Source organism: Megascapheus bottae, chromosome 2, assembly GCF_031878675.1.
Source record: "Megascapheus bottae isolate mThoBot1 chromosome 2, mThoBot2.hap1, whole genome shotgun sequence".
Lineage (NCBI taxonomy): Eukaryota > Metazoa > Chordata > Mammalia > Rodentia > Geomyidae > Megascapheus > Megascapheus bottae.
Genome location: NC_143510.1, coordinates 49,691,211 through 49,711,153, shown reverse-complemented (window position 1 = coordinate 49,711,153; position 19,943 = coordinate 49,691,211). Strand labels below are relative to the sequence as shown.

The 19,943-nt window shown below is 43.8% G+C and overlaps 1 pseudogene across 2 annotated transcripts; it reads right to left on the bottom strand.

The window, feature by feature from the left end:
- Positions 1-7,950: 7,950 nt before the first annotated feature.
- On the bottom strand, positions 7,951-12,905 carry LOC150066890 (ADP-ribosylation factor-like protein 2-binding protein pseudogene; annotated as a pseudogene). Of its 2 annotated transcripts, XR_016533771.1 has the most exons (3): positions 12,380-12,905; positions 9,634-10,685; positions 7,951-8,111 (listed from the first exon to the last, which is right to left on the bottom strand). The product of XR_016533771.1 is annotated as an ADP-ribosylation factor-like protein 2-binding protein pseudogene, transcript variant X2 (transcript). The 2 variants fall into 2 exon arrangements; XR_016533770.1 differs by lacking the exon at positions 12,380-12,905 and having other exon boundaries at positions 9,634-11,138.
- Positions 12,906-19,943: the final 7,038 nt, after the last annotated feature.

The following is a 19,943-nucleotide window of genomic DNA, read 5'->3' as shown; positions in this document are numbered from 1 at the left end:
TGTTTGAAAGAAGCTGTTCCGAGTATATTGCTGGTGGGGGAGAAATCTTCAAATTTTACTCTAATTATCTGGTTAGTAATGGGAATGAACAATGGATGCTTAATGGGTAGAATAAATCAAGATTTTCAGCTTACACGTATACCTTGGGTATTACCAATAACAAAAAACCAACTGTAGCTCATTTAATTAAATCACTATAAAGATGAGGACTTCTAATCAAAAGATTGGGCTTTGGGACTTATAGAGTACAAATCACATGCGTATCAGGTAGGGTTTCCTACTCTGAAAGTAGATAGTTTTTCGCCACAGAAAAACCATCTATATTTTGTTACATTTACATTTATTTATTTGCCATCATGTTCTGTCAAAGCTTTAGGTTTAATCACTCAAAGCAATAGAAAGGAAGAAAATTATTTAGCCTCCTTTCTATATGCATTTCTCCAATTAGTAAACTCTGTCCTTTACCACTTTTGCTCAAGGCTGGTACTTTGCTACTTGAACCACAGCCCCTCTATTTTCAGCTTTTTGGTAGCTGATTGGATATAGGAGTGTAATGGACTTTCCTTTCAGGCCTGTCTTTGAACAGAGATCCTTAGATCTCAACTTCCTGAGTAGTTAGGATTACAGATGTGAGCTACTGGCACCCATCTAACTCTCCTGCTCCTGCTCCTGCTCCTGCTCCTGCTCCTCCTCCTCCTCCTCCTCTTCCTCCTCCTCCCCTCTTCCTTCTCCTCTTCCTTCTCCTCCTCCTGCTCCTGCTCCTTCTCCTCTTCCTTCTCCTCTTCAATAGTGAAGGTGAGAAGCCACAGTTAGAAGGTCTGGGGGAAGGCTAAACAGGAAAGACAAAGGCTAGAAAGGGTTGTGGGTGGGGAGGGAGCAGAAGCTCCTTCTTTGGGTTTCTGGTTTCTCTTTCACACAAATCATAATCCATTGTATGTTAAATTGAATGGCCTGGAAGAAGAATGGCTTCTTCTTGTATGACATGACCTTGTATGACATGATGATTCCTTGGTTTACTAAGTGGCAGAGAATCTCCACTGACATCTGAAGCATAGCTTTAGGGGACAGTCCTGACCCATGGGTTATGGGCCTCTCTTTCCCTTAACCCATTGTACTCCACACCTTCCTCTGTCCCCAGTTCGATATCACAAGCCAGCTACTTCATAATACTCTTCCTTCCTGTGCTCCCATGGAGACCCACACCAGCAGGCTCACTGGCTGATGTTTCTAGGCTGCCAGCCTGACTGTATATGCAACACCTTTTTTCTTCTAGACTTTTAATTTTGCCATGCTTTATTTAGATTGTAGCCAGATCTGAAATGTAAGCTTATTTTTCTACTTGCCCCATTCTTTAGCTCCCTCCTTGGGAGTAGGAGGGTTATCTTTGCCAGTAGAGATTCATTCTCAGCCTCCACTGGGACGGGGGTGGTGGGAAGAGTGTGTTGTCGAATGCCCGTCACTGTTCCCTGTAGGAGCGCGCCCAGATGCGGAATCATGTCAGAGACCCGTCTGTGGTGGTGTCCATGGATAACAGCCGGAACCCGGACCTGGAGACCATCATAGCTGAGCAACTCACCAAGAATGAAGAGATCGCCCAAAAGGGCAAAGACAAGGCTGATGCCCTGTACCAGACTAAGGTGCAAATCCTTTTCTCCTCTCAAGCTCACCAGGTCCCAATGAGCTTGTTTGCTTTTGCTTGTTTTATTTATTTTTATTATTCCCCCTCGATTATTTGCCAATCCATGTTGATGAGTTTCTCCTCTGTTAGCTTGGGGAGCTGCAGACCACAGCTGGCAGACATGGGGATGACCTGAGAAGCACCAAGAATGAGATCATGGAGCTCAACAGGATGACCCAGAGGCTGCAGGCAGAGATCGAGAATGTTAAGAAGCAGGTGGATTTGGACTTAATGGAGTGATCCTGAGGACCTTTTGGGCCTTGGGGAGGCGGAAAAATAGTGATTGGGCTCCTTTGACATTTCATGGTGTCAGACTCTGGGAGCTTCTGTTCTCTTAGATGGTCCTTCTGGAGGCTCCATTGCTTGGAATGCTTCCTTAAAGGAGAGATTGGTGATCATTCTTCTCTCTCTAGCCAATCTCAGTAGGGTCTGCCCTAAGTGGAGCTCTTCAGCACAACTTTCAGGGCTGGTTAGTATCACAGTGACATGATCAGTAAGAGAGTTTCAACAGTCTGAGAAGAGATGAGCAACAAAGTAGGCCACTACTAGAGCAAATCATTCCTGTACTTGATGAGTAAAAAGTCGATTTCAGTGTGCTAAGGATGAGGTTTTGCCCATTTCAACAGTGACTTGTTTCCTGAGCATGCTTCATTAGGATTTTTGAGGAAGGGAAAGGAGGGATGCTGGATGGAGGAAGAGATCTCTTCTCAGGAGCAACAAGGTAGTTGTTTCCTATGGTCATTGATTTACCCTCTCCCTGTCCCAGAATGCCAACCTGCAGACATCCATTGTAGAAGCTGAACAACGAGGCGAGATGGTTCTCAAGGATGCCAACGACAAACTCCAAGACTTACAGGGTGCCCTACAGCAGGCCAAAAATGATCTGGCTGGTCTACTGCATGACTATCAGGAGCTGATGAACATCAAGCTGGCCTTGGATGTGGAGATTGCCACTTACCGCAAGCTCCTAGAGGGTGAAGAGTACAGGTGAGGCTTGCATGTTCCAGATAAGAGGGGTTGTTAGTTTGTTTTGGTGCCAGTCCTGGGGCTTGAACTCAGGCTCTGGGTGCTGTCCCTGAGATATTTTTTATTTTTTGGCTCAAGGCCAGCACTCTATCACGTGAGCCACAGCTCTGCTTCTAGCTTTATCCGTGATTAATCAGAGCTAAGAGTCTGAGGGACTTTCTTCTGGATCCTTAGATCTCAGCCTCCGGAGTAGCTAGGATTACTGTTACTGACACCTACCTGTCCAGATACGATTGAAAAATATATTTGCTAATGGCCAAAAGGGACAAGTTGATAAGGAGAGGATTACTCAGGCAGCCAATGGCAAGGGGTCTCCTGAATGACAGTTAAACATTTAAGCTTCTCATCAGTCAGTATCATCAGATTTTCCAGTTTACTAGGCTAGTAGTATTGAATTACAATGTACAATGTGTTAGGAAAAGGGCTTTGAGTTGATGATGTGTGTTATAGGCTAAGGTTGTCTACTAGAACTTTCCACGTTAATGAAAATATTATATACCTGTATTATCCAGTACAGTACTCCATTAGCTATGTGAACATTTGAAATATAGCTAGTGCAACTGGAAACTGGATTTTTTGGGGGGAGGGTGGTGGTGGTGGTACTGGTTCTAGGGCTTTGAACTCAAGCCTAGATGCTCTTTGTGATGGAACTTTTTCACTCAAGGATGGTGTTCTATTACCTGAGTTCCACTTCTGGATTTTTGCTGGCTAATTGGAGATAAAAGTCTCATGACTTTCCTGCACTAGCTGGCTTTGAACCATGATCTTTAGATCTCAGCCTCTTGAGTATCTAGGATCATAAACATGAGCCATGAGCACTTGGCTAAAGCAAGAAGTCTTTAGGAGAAAGGGAAACAGGGCAGGAAAGTGGAAAGATACAGTAATGGAAGTACCAGAAGTCTCAACTTTGAAGCATTCCCCTTTTCTGGGGAGATAGGGAAGGAGTCTTGGAACAGTCTTGCTTCTCCTAGTACCTTGATCCCTCATAGGGTATATGGGGACATGTGACCCCCAAACATTCTGGCTTGTGACTCATGGCAGAAATAACTCCCATATTGTGTTCCTTCTCAGGATGTCTGGAGAGTGTCAGAATTCTGTGAGCGTCTGTAAGTAGCACATTCAGAACTCCCTGGGTTGTAAAATGGATAGCTAGAAATATCCCCACTGACCTAACTTCAGGGGAAAAGGCCTGATTCATCTAATGAAGTCCCCTGGCTGCAGCTAGGATCTTGTCCCCAGGGTAAGCTGATCTACTTTTGGGGCCAAAGTTCAAACCCTTCCCTCCCCAAGTTTGTAGGGTATGTCCTAAGTTGGCGACATTTTTGTGGGTACTTCTGGTTCCTGCTTTTGGACAACAATGGCAGAGAATCAGCCTCATAATTGTTATTTGCAGATTGAGGTCTTAGAGAAGCACAGTTTTATGTGAGCCGAGCAGGGGAGGCTATGGTCACTGGATCTCCATCTTCCTTTTTCCTAATTTGAGTGTCTACACTCTTATAGCAGCGTTCAGTAACACCACCAGTACAAGCAGCATCCTTGGAGGCTTCCAAGAGGTCAGTGGCAGTAGTAGCAGTGGCTACAGAGGAAGTAGCAGTGATTGCAGCCAGGGACGAGACAGCAGTGGCAGGAGCAGTAGAGGCAGAGGCACCAATAGTTACCAGAGCAGCCGCAGCAGCAGCAGCAGCAGCAGGAGAAGGAGGAGGAGCAGCAGCAGCAGCAGCAGCAGGACCACCAGGCTTGGCAGTGGAGGCAGCAGCTATGTGAACCAGCATGGAATGGGCTTCAGCTCTGGTGGCATCCAGATCTCAGACAGTGACTGCAATTCTGAAGGCCACCATTCTGGAAGTAACACCAATCTCCATTTCTCTCAGACCACTACCAGCTCCAACCAGCAGTGCCCTCAGTGATATCCTGGGCCAGCCCTCCACACACCACCTGCTTCCCTCCCAGCTTGCAATGACATGTCCTACAGTGCTTGGCATGAGCAGGTGCGGGCATCTCAATTTCACATTTCCTTAAGTTTCCTGGAGAAGGAGCTGAACTGACTCCTCCATCCCCAAGGTCTTTCAAGGCCACTGACTCCTCCATCCGCAAGGTGTTTCAAGAACAAGGGTCCAGTTTCTAGTCTGGGATGACAAGCTCCTGGCATGGAGCTCACCTTGGACAGCAACACTCTGAGTCCAAGCCCACCTATACCTGGCAGCCTGGGCCCATTTGCATTCTGGGAATGGTTGGTCTACAGACGATATCTGCTCAAGATCTCCACCTGAGGAGCACGGTGCAGTGAGTCAGTGCTGGAAGGGAGAAAGTCAAGATCTTCAGACTGTTCATGTTTTGGGAAGCCCTTCTTCAATCTGGGTATCCTATTCACCTCTGTCCCTTTTATCTCCTGGATTGTGGAAATTCTGATGAACAGTATGTCGCACTTCCTTTTCTCAATAAATTGGATTTCACATGCTGGTGTTTGACTCTCACTTAAAGACAGACCAGGCCCAATAGTGGAGGGAGGAAACCATGGCTATGATTTCTCCTTTAGTCGTTTGGTTGGGTTCTTGTGACAGGTTGGACAGAGTGTACATGGTGTTAAACTGGGGACTTCCCCATTCCTAAGGATGTCATCTCACCCGTACTCCAGCTCCTTGCCAGGCCTCCATAATCCAATCTCAGAATCAGAGGTGTCTGTAGTTTGTCAAGAGAATACATTCCACTGGGACTTACAACTTTTCTCCATCTCCACCTAACCAAATTTACTTTCTGCAAACAGCTCATGAGGTCAGAGGGAATCAATATATAGCATCCTCTTTCCTCTAAGCCAATTACAAAATAAACAAGTGAAGAGCTGCGGATTTAGCTCAGTGGTTGAGCCTTTAGCTTAGGGCACTTACCCGTGTGCCTAGCATGTATCAGGCCCTTAGTTTGATCTCTAGAAGCATTAACAAAGAAGAGGAACAGAAGAGTGTCTATGCACATCTGATCACAGTCGTATTTATGGAAATGAACTCCAGGAGATGGAGACAAGGGATTTTTTTTCTTTGTTGCTGTTTTGGTTTTCTTGTTGCCGTTCTTGGTTTCTTGGTTTGGTTGATGTGTTCATTCCTTTATCTATCTTTGGGAGGGGAAGAGGTCACAGAAATATAGGGACAAAGAGTGAGAACAAATGCAGCAGTGGTGTCCACTAGACACTAGATAGAAAATGAACTACATAACTTGTGGGTGGAGGATGGAAGAGAAAAACAGAGTGAGGGCAGGGTGATTCTGTCTAAAAAGAAATGTACTCATTACCTGACTTATGTAACTAACTCCTCTCTACATCACATTTATAACAGTAAAAATACATTTAAAAAGAAAAGAATGGGCAAATGGAGAGTTGATGTATACATTATTATTAACATGAAGATACTGGAGCTATGGTAGCATCGGTGTCTTACTACTGGATCTCAGGAGTGGGCCAGATTCCCCATGTGGGTACAGGGTGGCATGAAGGAGGTCAGATTCCTCATTGCTATGGTCAGCCAGACCCTACGCCATGGAGTCATTGCTCTGCATATGTCTCTTCCTTCTAAAAGCAGCTATCAGGAAAGAGGGGGTGGGCATGTTCTGCTAGTGCAGCTTACTCTAGGATGTAAAATTAGAAATGGGGACAACGCTTGGCTGCCTGTCTTCTAGACTGGCCCAGCTGGTCTCAGAAAGTTGAAACTCAAGCCCAGGAAGGGTAGTGGAAATGAAGCAACCAACAAGAGAAACAGGAAGGTGAAAGCTCAAGGAGATGATATTTAAGGTTTGTGCTCATTTCCCCATATTTTAAACTAATTCCAAGAGCCTGTGTTTGAGTATGGGAAGGCATTCCAGATCATGTTTACCCTCACAAGTGAGATAGGCCTGGACAAAGGAGGACATCTGCATATCTGGTTGATGACCAAGGAGAATGCTGTAGCCTGGGCTTCATATTTCTGAGCCCTAGATGGGCCTCAGTTTACCCCATCTGATCTCCGGAATTTAGCAGTCCTGGTATGAAAACTTGGAGCAGGCATTTTCAAGTTTAGGTTGAGAGTGCAATAAATCCTTGCTCATCTTTACAACAGCTATAAGTATCACCCTTCTAACATTTGCTACTCACCCTTGGCAGAACTCAGGATTGTTACTTTTACTGGACTTTTAGTCAATTGCAAGAACCCGCACCAAAAGTCACGAACACACTCTGGCAGCTTTGTTCTGTTCTGTTATGATATCTAGTATAAAGGGAGGAAGTGAGCATCCTGGCTCAACCAAACTCAAGTTAGGAGCAGCAGGGTTTGGGAACAGTGCGTGCGTGCGTGCGTGTGTGTGTGTGTGTGTGTGTATGTGTGTGTGTCCTAGTATTGGAGTTTGAACTCAGGGCCTAGGTGTTGTCCTTGAGCTCTTTTTGCTCAAGGCTAGCACTCTAGCATTTGAGCCACCACCCCATTTCTGTCTGTTTGTGGTTAAATGAAAATGAGTCTCATGGGATTTTTCTGCCCAGGCTGATTTCAAACCACCAACCTCAGACCTCAGACTTCTAGGATTACAGGAATGAGCCACCAGTGTCTCTTTATACATTTCACATGAACAAAGCTCAGGACCCAGAGTTGGAAGGGTTGCCCAGTGAAAGTTGTATGGTGAATTGAAGGAATATTTAGAGATGAGTAGAGAGAGCAGAACTTCCTACCCTGCAACAGGAAAGGAAGTGGGATGGGTCACATTCCAAGGCAGAGTTCAAAGTTGCTTCCTTTTCCAACTGTTGCGAGAGGTATGATGATGGAGAAGGGTACCAAGGGAGGTGGTAAAGGACTGAGGGTGTTTGAACTGGGGGAGGGAGAGAGCCCAGAAGGCAGATTGGAAAGGAAACCCAGAGCAGACAAAAGTCACACAACATGTACAAAGGGCAAAGGAACAGAGTTCAGCTGTCCAGACCAAATCTAAGGAGAATTCCTGAACTGTGCCATGTTCCATGTTCTTAACACAGGCTGAGACTAGACTGTGTGCCGATGGAACAGCGCAGTGATGCATTGTGTCCAAGAGTGAACTAGGGGATGAGGAAGATGGGCTATTTAAAAGTCTGGGAGAGATAGCAATCCTGAGTTTTCTCAGTCTTTGCAGAGTCTCTCAAATCCATTTCCCATTGGAAGACAGAACTCGGGAGCCATTTACCTTTTAAGGTAGTCAAAGTAGGTAGAGCAGGATTTGCCTGTGTGAAATGGTCTTGGGGTGGGGTGGGGGGATAAGAGACTTCTCAAACTGATGTTTTGAAATGGTACTAGATTTGTCTTTAGAGCATCAGCAACAAACAACACAAATCCATCTCCCAGTAGCCATTGCTCTGTGTTTTCCATCCTTATTTTTTATTTTTTATCCTTCATTATTCATTTCTTCTCCTTTCAAAGTTCTTTTCCTAGGTAATAAAAACAAAAAAAGTTATAGCAAAAAATGCACAAATTTTAGCCAAATAAAAGATATGAACACACACGTATTTCATAGAGTATATGATCTATGTACTCCATCTATTTCCTAGTCTGATCTTTATCTAGTCTATTATGTTGTATCTATTGTCTAGGTAGTCATTCAACAACTGGATTATCATTTTCCAGACACTGTGCCAGGCACGAGGATGCAGAGAATAAAAACAGTTTCTACTCCCATAGAATTTATATACAGAGATCATCATTTTCTTTTTTAAATGAAGACTCAAATTATTGTCTAAAAGACTTTAATTTAGAAAGTCACATTGGAAGAATTAAACAATGGCAGTTTTCTCTCTCTCTCTCTCTCTCTCTCTTTTCTACAGGTGTGATATGCATGTTTTCTGGGCAGTGATATTTTATTTAAGAAAAAGCCAGATGATAATTAGAGCTCTTTGTCTCCTCCTCTTACTGGAATTGCATAAGATAGTAGAACACCACTTTTCAACATGGTATTGAACCCAAGCCCTGCATATACCAGGCAACTGCTGTATTACTGAACTACATTCTCAGCCCTTCCCTAGGAAAAATTTCTACAGGAAGTCGAGAGTTAAAATTGCAATTGAAGCTGGCTATGGTGGCTCATGCCTGTAATCCTAGCTACTCAGGAGGCTGAGATCTGAGGATCTCGGTTCAAAGCCAGCCTGAGCACTAAAGACCATAAGACTCATAGCTCCACTTAACCAGTAGAAAATGGGAAGTGGGGCTTGGCTCAAGGGTAGGGCAGTAGCCTTGAGCTGAAGAGCTCAGGGACAGGGCCCAGGCCCAGAGTTCAAGACCCATGACTCTCCCCTCCCCCAAATTGCAATTAAGTAATAGTTTCAGCAAACTTTTCCCCTCAACCAATAACCAAACAAATTGATTTATACAGAAATTATCTTAAACAAAGCTACACAAACACATTTAACATGCTTGAAGAAAAGGGCATTTCTTTCAATTTCCTTCATTTTCCAGCACATAACATACATCGGTGGTGGGGAGGGGGGGGGTCTAGTAAAACAGTGATTCAATAAAGAAAACAATGATAGAAATAACTGCAAACCCAATACCAGAAGATGATTTTCACATGTAGCTTTTGGTTATGGACATCTGTTCTTTCAACTAATTCTTACAGCCAAAATTTCCCAAATAAGCTTAACAACCCCCCTGAAATCTCAAGCTATAACAGCTGGTCTGTAAGAATCTCAGATAATACTTCTTTTTTTTTTTGCCAGTCCTGGGCTTGAGCTCAGGGCCTGAGCACTGTCCTTGGACTTTCTCAAGGCTAGAGCTCTACCACTTGAGCCTCAGCACCACTTCCGGCTTTTTCTATATATGTGGTACCAAGGAATCGAACCCGGTCTTTGTGCATGCTAGGCAAGCACTTTAACCACTAGGCCAAACTCCCAGCCTCAGATAATACTTCTAATTAGTCAAAACTCCATGCAGGTGGGCCCCTGGGGTCACATCACTTACCTATGCAATTCCTGTGAGCACAGAGGTTGGTGTAAATCGTGCCTATGGTACTTGGACAGGCAGGGTTTGTAATGGTATTGTTTTCCACGGTGTTAATACAGGAACTCATATGCCAAAATAAAGGGTCTCCCAAATGGAATGCTAGTCAGATTCCCAAATGGCTACTTTGGTGGCAACATTAGGAGCATGACAGTGTTTTAGGAAAAGCAGTGACTTCTGGAGGGTTAGGTCTATGGTCATTCCCCGACATTGGTGAATAGCTGCAGGACAGAGCCCATCCTTCCCAAATACAGTCTCCTGTCATCATGGAAATCAACCTTATCCCAGCCTATTGGGCCCACAATATCCAGAAAGCTCCCATTTCTGGAGGAGAGCTCTAGTAGCCCAAATCATTCTGGTAAGTTGGCTGGGTAGATGTTTTGCACAAGGAAGTCACCACTAAATCATTGCTTAAGTCCAGTCCCCGGCCTTCTTTTTGTGCTCGATAGTTCAGAAACATCTCTTTAAAGGCCAGAAAGTCGGTGAAGGTGAGCAGCATGTCCCGTATGTCATCAGTGATTTCTTCTTCGTGGTATGTTAAGGTTGCAAGGAAAGCCGTCATGTTGAACTCGGAAATCCGCTTCAGCAGCTGTTCTTCAACGTATTTTTCTATCAAAGAAAGATACTCATGGAAAATTGATGAGTAGGTGGTTTTATCCTCTTCTGAGTCTTTAAATTCCTGGTAGTATTTGTCCATGAAACTTTGCTGCATTTCCTGGAACTTGGCATCCATGATTATGTCTTCTATGGTTCCAACCACAGCATCAAATTCCGCATCGGATGTAGACGAGGTAGACAGTGCAAAGATCTCTTCCTCTGCGGATTCCATCACTTCTCCCATAGCTGCACCCTTTCTGGCATGGTGGGCAATCTTGGACCAGTCCAGGCCCAGGCTGCTGCTTGCTCACAGTGCAGTGGAATCTGTTCCAGTGCTAACCATGGCTCCTTCTGCCCGTCCTCTCCAGTTTGGCCTCAGTTACTGACTTCTAGGTGCCACGCCCTGCAACTGGTTACTATGGTGAAGATGATAGTTCTTAATGACTGCATAATATTTCCTCATGTGGCTAACACCTTTTAATGGATATGCTATTTCTACTTTGGATGGCTATGCTATTTCTTTCTTCCCCTATAATAAACATCTTGGCAATGAACACAGTTGTTTCTGAACCCTCGGTGTGGAATTGTTGAGTCACTTAAGATTTTTAAGAAGCGATGTCAACTTTAGTTATAAGAACGGATGAATACATTGTATGAGACTTTTGTATCTCAAGTTTTATGAATGCTGGGGGGTTATTTTTTGAGCATTTTCGTGGTCTTATTTTTCATGTATTTCATTTCTCCTGAAGATGAGAATTACCAAAATGCATCTGGCTAATATTTACTTTCAGTGAATTGACTCCTTTTATTGTTTTTTTGAGTGTTTTGTTTCTGTGAACAAAATTAGGCATTTTTTGGTAAAATATCTTTTAACATGTTTTTAAAATGCACATCTACCTTCAATGTGTACTATTATCTCTAATTCTGGGGCAGAGATGTAGCCCAGTGATACAGAATTAGCTTAATATGCATCAGACCATAGGTGTAATCTGCAGCATCCCGAAACAAATTAAACTAAACCAAACAAATAAAATGCTGCTGCGTGAGTTCATGGCTAACATCTCCTGTTAGCTACTTATGATCATCCATGTGGTAGGTCTGTTATTTAGACTAGGTGATCTATTTAGCTTGATTTCTTTCAAGTGGCAAAGATAAACTAGAACCTACCAGGGAAGGGTAACCTGGATAGAGAGGTTTGGTACTGATGTCATGTACTACATGTGGACAAGACAGGGAAAAAATTCTTCAGTGGAGCCTAATGACTTGAATTCTACAACCTGAGGTTTCAATCTCGATATTGCTTCTTACTTTCTAGGAGACCTGGTATTGACTGACTCCCCTTCCTCTGAAATCTGGGCCCTTATACCAACAGTTTCTAGTAATTCATTCAACAGCAAATCCTACCTATCCTGGATCTATACTCAATTTTATATCAGATGAAGCTGTCACCACTCTCCTTTTGCCTGTCTGAGGCTAGGGCTCCAATAGCTGCAATAGAGGTTCTTTGCTATTAGAGTCATATCTTCTCCAATAGCAGAGAATCTTTCCAGGAATGCTCTTCATCTGAAAGAAGCCGTCTTACCCAAAGCTATTAAATCTCCTCTCCAATGGCAGGCCACAAACTCAGTATCCAGAGTACTGGCTGAATTCTTGGTTGCAGCTAACCCAACCATATAGTGGTTTAATGCCTCTGCTTCCCATCTTGCGGCATTCTCTTTCTTACAAGTTGATCCTAAGCACTGTCCATATCTTTCCTGCACACAAATCTGCCTCAGAGACTGTTTCCTTGGAGCCTGCCTGGAGAGAACATGAAGGAACTGACAAGCTGGCTGCAGGACTGGGATTTGGTTGGGAGGGTGCCTTTCTTCTGACAAGATCTGGGTGTCTGGGGAGAGTGGAGAGGATGCTGGGATCCTTGGAAACCTGGAGGTAAAAGACCAGGAACAGTGGGCAGCCCTCTGTATACACAGAAGAATTTGGGAGGTTATTCTTCCGGGATTTTGGAAGTGTAAGGGCTTCCCTGGCTTGCTGCTGTCTTGACTAGCAGTAAACTCTTGTCTGAACATTCAGAAAAGGCAACCCAGTGATGAGCAAAGATTGGTATACTAACCCAGTTTTCCCCAGTTTCCTTCTTGTCTGGACATTTTCCTGCAGCAGAATCTCTGAGGATCCCATTCCAGTGTCCCCGTTCTCTGAAGCCATGACTCCTGGTTGATAAACCCTGAAGATAAGCTTGCTTTCTTTGCTTTCAGGTGGCTCTCATTGACTTCTGCCCATCCCCTAGTCAACTGGGGAGAATGATTATCAAGCACAGGCATCAGACCTCCTTTTGCATGGCTGTGGCTATCACTGGGTTGTTTCAAGCCAGGAAGCATGTTTTATTAAAGCTGAGGTTACTCACAGGTAAGGCCACACAGTCCATATTTGTCCATAACTTTATTTCATGCATTTATTATTATTTTTTGCTTCAAAAGCTGGTAATTAAGATGTAGACCTTTAGCTGGCCCAACAGTTAGTACTTTCCCCCAAACAGATCTGAGAACCTCACGAAGAGCTCCTTTAGCCTTCACAATAATCGGATGAAGTAGATGTGATTGTTCTCACCTTATGGAGAAAAGGAGGCACAGAAGGGCTCAAGTCACATTGTACCAGAGGTCAGTTCAAGAGTTAGTACAAGGGTAATTAGCCCCAGAATTCATGCTTGTCACCCTCATGTGACACAAGTATACCTTTGTGTCTTCATAATGGAGTGGAGAGGAGCCATCTCTGGTCTTCCACGGCAGTGGTTTACTCAGAGGCCTTTGAGGCCCCATATCTCATTCATGAAACCTTGTTCTGTCCTTGGTACTAAAATCAGTCTCCAGGGCCAGGAGAGCGGTTCTCCTTCCCCAGCGACACTGCTATGGCTCTCTCCAATTCAGCTTCCCCAAGTTCCTACTTTTCCTGCAGCTGTTTGCATTTGGACTCCCAGATTTCCTGTCTAAGATCAAAGTAAACATTTCCTCCCAAATCCAACTTCAAAACAGGCCTAGCTTTGTTCCTTTTGTTCTGTTCTCCATAAAAATCAAGATCAGAAATTACAGTCTCAAAGTCTTTATGGGTAATAAAACTCAAATATATTAATGTTTTCCTTGTTGCGATGTTGCTGGGGATTATCTGTAATGAATAAAGTATTTACTTTCTCTTTCTCTTTTGGATTAATATTTTTAATTTCCTTATTATAGGGATAAGAGATATGAAAATGCAAATGTTAATCTTTAATGAGGCTAGCTTCATGTCAAGTGACACTAAAAATTAGACACTCCAATAGGAAGAGTGATAAAAAGTTATGATTATTCATTAATTTGGTAGTAGGAAAAATACCTTCCATACAGGGATGTTACAAGGCATATATATATATATTATAGATAGATGAACAGATTAAAAACACTTTATGAAATGAGAAAAACTTATATGAGTGCTAAGCTACATGTTAACCACAAACTCTTTAAAGGAAGGGACTACCACACAAGGTGATGCTTGTAGGGTACACAGTATTGGACATAAAATTTGCACTCACCAAGCACTGCTGACTAACAGATTGATTAATATACTGTCTTATAGAGGTTGGCCCAACTCCCAGATGAATAGTTAATATGTGGGCAATATGACCACCATTATTTCCAGAGTTGTTATTATGAATTAATTGCTGAGGACTAGGCCACTCAAAGCCAAAAACAAACTTCAGAAGCCATCGAGAGATGGATGGACATTACCTAACCTCCCTTTCTCTTTCTGAGAATGTTAAGCAGAGTTTCCTTGTTAATTTCACTCAGTGGTCTCCATTTTTCCCACCACAGTCATGGTGGGTGGGCAATCCTCACCTCTTGTGTGTCTGAGTCTCTAAGTGTGTTTTTCCCTTATCATGTTCCTTCTCCAGCTGGAATGCCTCCATGCTCTCCCATAGAGTAGTCTGGGTGCCCATCTAGGTAAGATCCAGGGCGCTCAGGACAGGAATGGGCACAGGGCTTCTCTTTGTGTATGCTCCATGTTGACTTTGGCAGCCCCTTCCTGCTTCTGACTCACCCTGAGCTGGCAGCACTTCAACAGCCATTGTGAAATGATACCTCTTTTGTGCTAAGCTAGATGGATGTTTTATTTGATTGCCTATGAAAGATTCTATGATAATCTCCATTAATTCTTCCTTAGCTCTGACTTAAGCTCTAGACTACCAAATTATTTTTTGAATTCTGACCCGCTAGTCAATTAACTTGCTTCTGTTATTAGATTCTTGTCTGTTATAATTCTACCTATAAGCACAGATGTTTTCCCTAATGTGTCCATACAAGAAAAAGAAAGACTGCTATGTAAAATAAAAGGCATCATTTATAAAGGAGAAGAAATGTGTCATAATTAATCTTAGGGGTGGTACTCCTTTAAAAGCTTTATTTTAGAAAATGTCAAATACAAGAATAGAGAGAAATTAATAAATATCTCTAATGCACTCATTGTCCAGCTCAGCAATTAGGCAATCCTAACTCTCATAACTTTCCATGCATGGTTTTGCAAGTTTGTCTAAAAGATAAGGGCTTTTGTTTGTTGTTGTTGTGGAGCTTGAACTCTGGGCCTGGGCACTGTCCCTGAGCTCTTCAACTCAAGGCTAGTGCTCTATCACTAAAGCCACAGTGCCATTTCTGGTTTTCTGGTGGTTAATTGGAAATAAGAGTCTCACAGATTCTCGTGCTTAGGCTGTCTTTGAACAGCAATTGTCAGATTTCAGCCTCCTGAGTAGCTAGGATTACAGGCGCAAGCCTGGTTTTAGACTAGGGGTTTTTAAGTCATATTTTTCATAATAACCATCCTTCAGAGAATCAGCATTAATTCTGTAAATATAACCAAGTATTCAGTCGGCTTCTCATGTCTCCTAGTAGCTTCCCAAAAATTCCTAGCTCTTTCAGTGGGTGATTACAGTTCAATTTATTGCTGACCTTAGGCCTGGTGGACATTGGGTTAGAGTGGCTTTTGGCTGGTAGGGCGAATGACTAGTGTGGAGCGCTGTTCTGTAGGGCACACATATTCTGCTTCAGCAGAGGGACCCTGAGATGCACAATTAGCTTCAGGAACATAGTACATATCTGGGTTCCATGTTCCTATCAACATTTGCCACCTTCACAGTTTCACTGGTAAATGTATTAAGTGTTTTAGTTTGCATTTCCCACAGTGACTGCTTTTTTTTTCTTTTCAGTCATGGGGCTTGAACTCTGATCCTGAGAGCTGTCCCTAGCTAGTCAGCTCAAGGCTAGTGCTCCACCACTTGAGCCACAGCTCTATTTCTGGTTTTCTGGTGGTTCATTGGAGATAAGTCTCACGGACTTCAGTGCCCGGGCTGGCTTTGAACCAAGATCTTCAGATCTCAGCCTTCTGAGTAGCTAGGATTTTAGGCATGAGCCACTGGCGCTGGGCTTAAAACTTCTTTTATCTGTGTGTCTCCTGGGCCCTTGTATCTGGAAAAGGCCCACTCGTGCTAATTCCAGGTTCCCTGATGGCAGTGTTCAATTCTTTCCAGAAGGTGGTGACATGGGAGAGCAGTGGGGTGCATGGCTGCCAGCAGTGTGGCTGAGGAAATCAAATTTGAGTTATGGAGGGGGAAGCTCAGGTCCAGGGAAGAGGAGGTAGGGGCTGGGCTGGGATGGGACCTGGGTTTCCTCTGAGCGGTATTCTTATTTGGATCTGTCTACCCTATTCCTTAGATGAATGAGAAGCTTAGGAAAAGAACAATGGCTCTTCTGGATGGGGAAGCATCATGATTGTACAGGGGGTGAGGAGCCCAGCAGTGGCATAAATGTGGAGGTGCTGGACTGGTCTTTCCTCTAGTGATCTGGCAAGGGAAGGGAGGGATGCTGAGCATCCAGAAATACATTGACTACTTTTACATTTGGCTTTGAACTTGGGTGCAAACACCCCCTCTTTTGTCAATAGTAAAGTCTACATGTGGCACTCAAGGACCAGGCTAGACAGAGGGCCAGGTCCTCTGTATACCAAAAACCTTGTTTGTAGGAAAAGTTAGCCTGACAACATGTTTTCTATAGGTCTTTTGTGCTTAAAGCTAGTGATCTACCAGTTGAGCCATAGTTCCACTTCCAGCATTTTTTGGTGGTTAATTGGAGATAAGAGTCTCATAGACTTTCCTACCTAGGCTGGCTTTGAACCACGATCCCCAGATCTCAGCTTCCTGACTAGCTAGGATTACAGGCATGAGTCACCTGGCACCTAGATCTTTCTCTATAGCTTTATAGCTACATAGCTATATAGCTATATGGCTATATGGCTAAAGCTATAAAACTATAGCTTTTTCCACAGAGCAAGTTAAATGTGTCTAGGACTATAAACTCCTGCCTGGGACTGCGCCTTGCTGGAGTATCCTGGAACTTCCTTTTATTTGATGATTGATGAATGAAAAACCCAATGGGATGAGTATTGAGCCTATGTATCACACAACTTGTTGAGTGACCTTGGGTATCTCTGAGCTTCAGTTTCCTTATCTGCAAACCAGGGCTCTACCCACCTGCATTATGCCAACCCTGCTGATCACATGGGGTTAGCAACAAACTATTGCTATTAAAAATGTGGGCCTGACGCCGGGAGTTTGGCCTAGTGGTTAAAGTGCTTGCCTAGCATGCATGAAGACCTGGGTTCGATTCCTCGGTACCACATACATAGAAAAAAGCCGGAAGTGGTGCTGAGGCTCAAGTGGCAGAGTACTAGCCTTGAGAAATGGCCAAGGACAGTGCTCAGGCCCTGAGCTCAAGCCCAGGACTGGCAAAAAAAAAAGCTAAAAATGTGGGCCTGAGAAGTCTCTGTGTAGCTCATTTATTAATTGGGTTACTGACTCATTGGGGATTTATTTATTTATTGAAGTTGTTGGTCTTGAACTTGGAGCCTGGATGCTGTCCTTTTTTGCTCGAGTAGTGCTCTATCATTTTGAGATACAGTACCACTTCTGATTTTCTGGTGGCTAATTGGAGATATGAGTCTCACAGACTTTCCTGTCTGGCTGGTTTTGAATCGTGATCCTCAGATCTTATCTTCTTGAGTAGCTAGGATTACAGGTGTGAGCCACCAGTGCCCACTGGGTTTCATAAGCTCTTATATGTTCGGATATTAGGCCCTTGTCAGATGCCTAAGCTGGCAAAGGTCTTCTCCCATTCTGTGGGCTGTCATTTCTTAGCTTAGTAACTATGCCCTTTGCAGTGCAGAAATGTGTTAGCTTGATGTAATCTCATTGGTCAATCCTCTCTTTTACTTGCTGACCCCCTGCCTATGCCAATAAGTTCTAATGTTCCCATTCCTTCCTGTAGTACTTTAAGGTTTCTGGTCTTAGATCCATTTTGAATTGATATTAGTATAAGGGATTTTTCTTATGTATGGAAGTTAGATGTGAGTTATAAGCACTATGAAAACACAGGATCATATGTAGATATACACAAATGAACTGACTGGAAGTATGATATATGGTATAACTCCTTTGAACAAATTAACTTAGTTTAACAAAATGAATACCAGAAAGCTAGAACATGTTGTTGAAAGGAGGGAGATGCCTTGCGTGGAAGAGCTGGGGCAGGGAACAGTGAAGGCAGAGGGACTCAAGTGACCTGTTCAGCGGTGGGTTCTGAGCTCCTACCATGATCAGGGAGTTTCTCTAGTTCCCTAGGCTAGTACAGTATGAAAAGAGGAGAAAGAAGAAACATTGCAGCCTTGGCAGCAGCTTTGTCCACATCTCACTTGGCTCCTCCTAGAGTCAGTGGTTTTACTATGGTGGCTATCTCACCCCAGCTTTGTTCACTCACCAGTCATCCACTCATCTGCAGGACCCTTTCCCACTGCTTCCACTAGTCTTCGCCCTGGAGTCCCACCTTCCCAGACACCACCAAGGAAGCGCAAAACCTTCAAGGCAGGATGATGGGGCTGAAAAACCACTTATTCCACAGTGAGGCCAGGTGGTAGTGCCCAGAAACAGGGCCAGATCCTGTAAGTGTTCCCATCACAGCCAGATGGCTAACTGCCTTTGGAGAGTCGCATCCAGCCCTTTCCCTTTGTCAGGGTCAGAGGATTCCCATCCCTACTTCTTGCTAACAACTTGATCGCTCATGACCAGCACCTGTCCCCTTCTTGGCTCTAAGAGGGAAGGAATGAATTGTTCTGTAACTTTATTCTTTGTGGCAGAATGGATTCCACTGTCATTGTGTCCGTCTCTGAAGCTAGTGGACTCGAAGTCTCTTTCACTCAGCTGTGGCCTGAGCCTGTAGGGAAATCCTGGGAAGGAAATACTGAGAGTTCCCAGCTGGAGGAACAGGGTCTTTTCATCCACTCAGTGAGGTGTGTCCAGTACATCCTTTTCCTAGATGGTACAGCCTACTTTCCACCAAGACTATATGGTGCTTAAGCAGTAGGTGGAATAGCCTCGTGCTTCTAGGGCTGGGATGAACCAAATAACACAAGATTAAGCCCAGCAGGAGGGAAAATGGTGCAACAAACATAGGGTGTATGAGACTGCTGCCAGTTAGCACAGCATACTTTTTTTTTTTTAGCAAACATTTTAGAACTAAAATGAGTATGCTGTAGGAAAACTATAGTATATAGACACATGAACGAATAGCCAGATTTTAAAAGAATCATTATCAAGAATTGCCCACCACACATACTGTGTTTGCTGGCCTTCTATGTAAGTGGCTGGGCAGTAGGCGTGTCTGCACCAGTATCATCACCTTAAACATACGAGCAGTGGGGTGTGCTGTATGGGATGGCTTGATGGCATGAGGTGGTGGCAGGATGTATCAGCTCTGTTATAATCTTCCCAGACCACAGTAGTACATATGGTCCATCATTGACTGATGATGCCACATATGATTGCAGTCAGATAAAATACAGATTCAACGCAAGGCTAGAGAGCTCCCTGGGAAATTAGAGAAACAGAGCAAATGTGCCAGGAGCACACGTGTGGATACCTCCATTTTAAAGTCTGGCATAAAAGACTGACAAAGGAAGCCAGATAAACACAGAAAAAGAAGAGAAGAGACACACCCTGGGATCACAGAAACTCTTAGCTGAGTAAGCACACAGATAAACATATGCTTACCAGGTTGGAGAAACACAATAGATAACTGTAGTTTCCACAGAGAATGGTCTAGCACTAGAGTGAAAAGTTTACCTGGAGACCATCTAATACAGAGAGAGTGGAGTGTGGGGACTGTCCCCTGTCTGTGGCTTGCATTCACAGAGGCTATGGGCCTCACCTCTCAAAAACAACCCACTATGCCAGCTCCACACCCTGACAACATTCATTATCTCTTATCTTCTTGGTAACAGCCATTCCTATCAGTGATGTGATAACTCATTGTGTTTTCCATTTGTATTTCTCTGATAATTGTATTAGGTTTCTTGTACACTGTTGGTGGGAATATAAATTTGCACAGGGGAACCACTGTGGAAAACAACATGGAGATTACACACACACACACACACACACACACACACACACACACACACACACACCTAGAACTACCATATGCAGTTAGGGAGTAGATAGCCAAAAGAAACCCAACCAGCATTTTGAATTCATTGCAGTGTTTTTCGCATTAGCTAAGGTATACAACCATATCAGTCATCCATCAATGAATGGATAAAGTGGCAATACA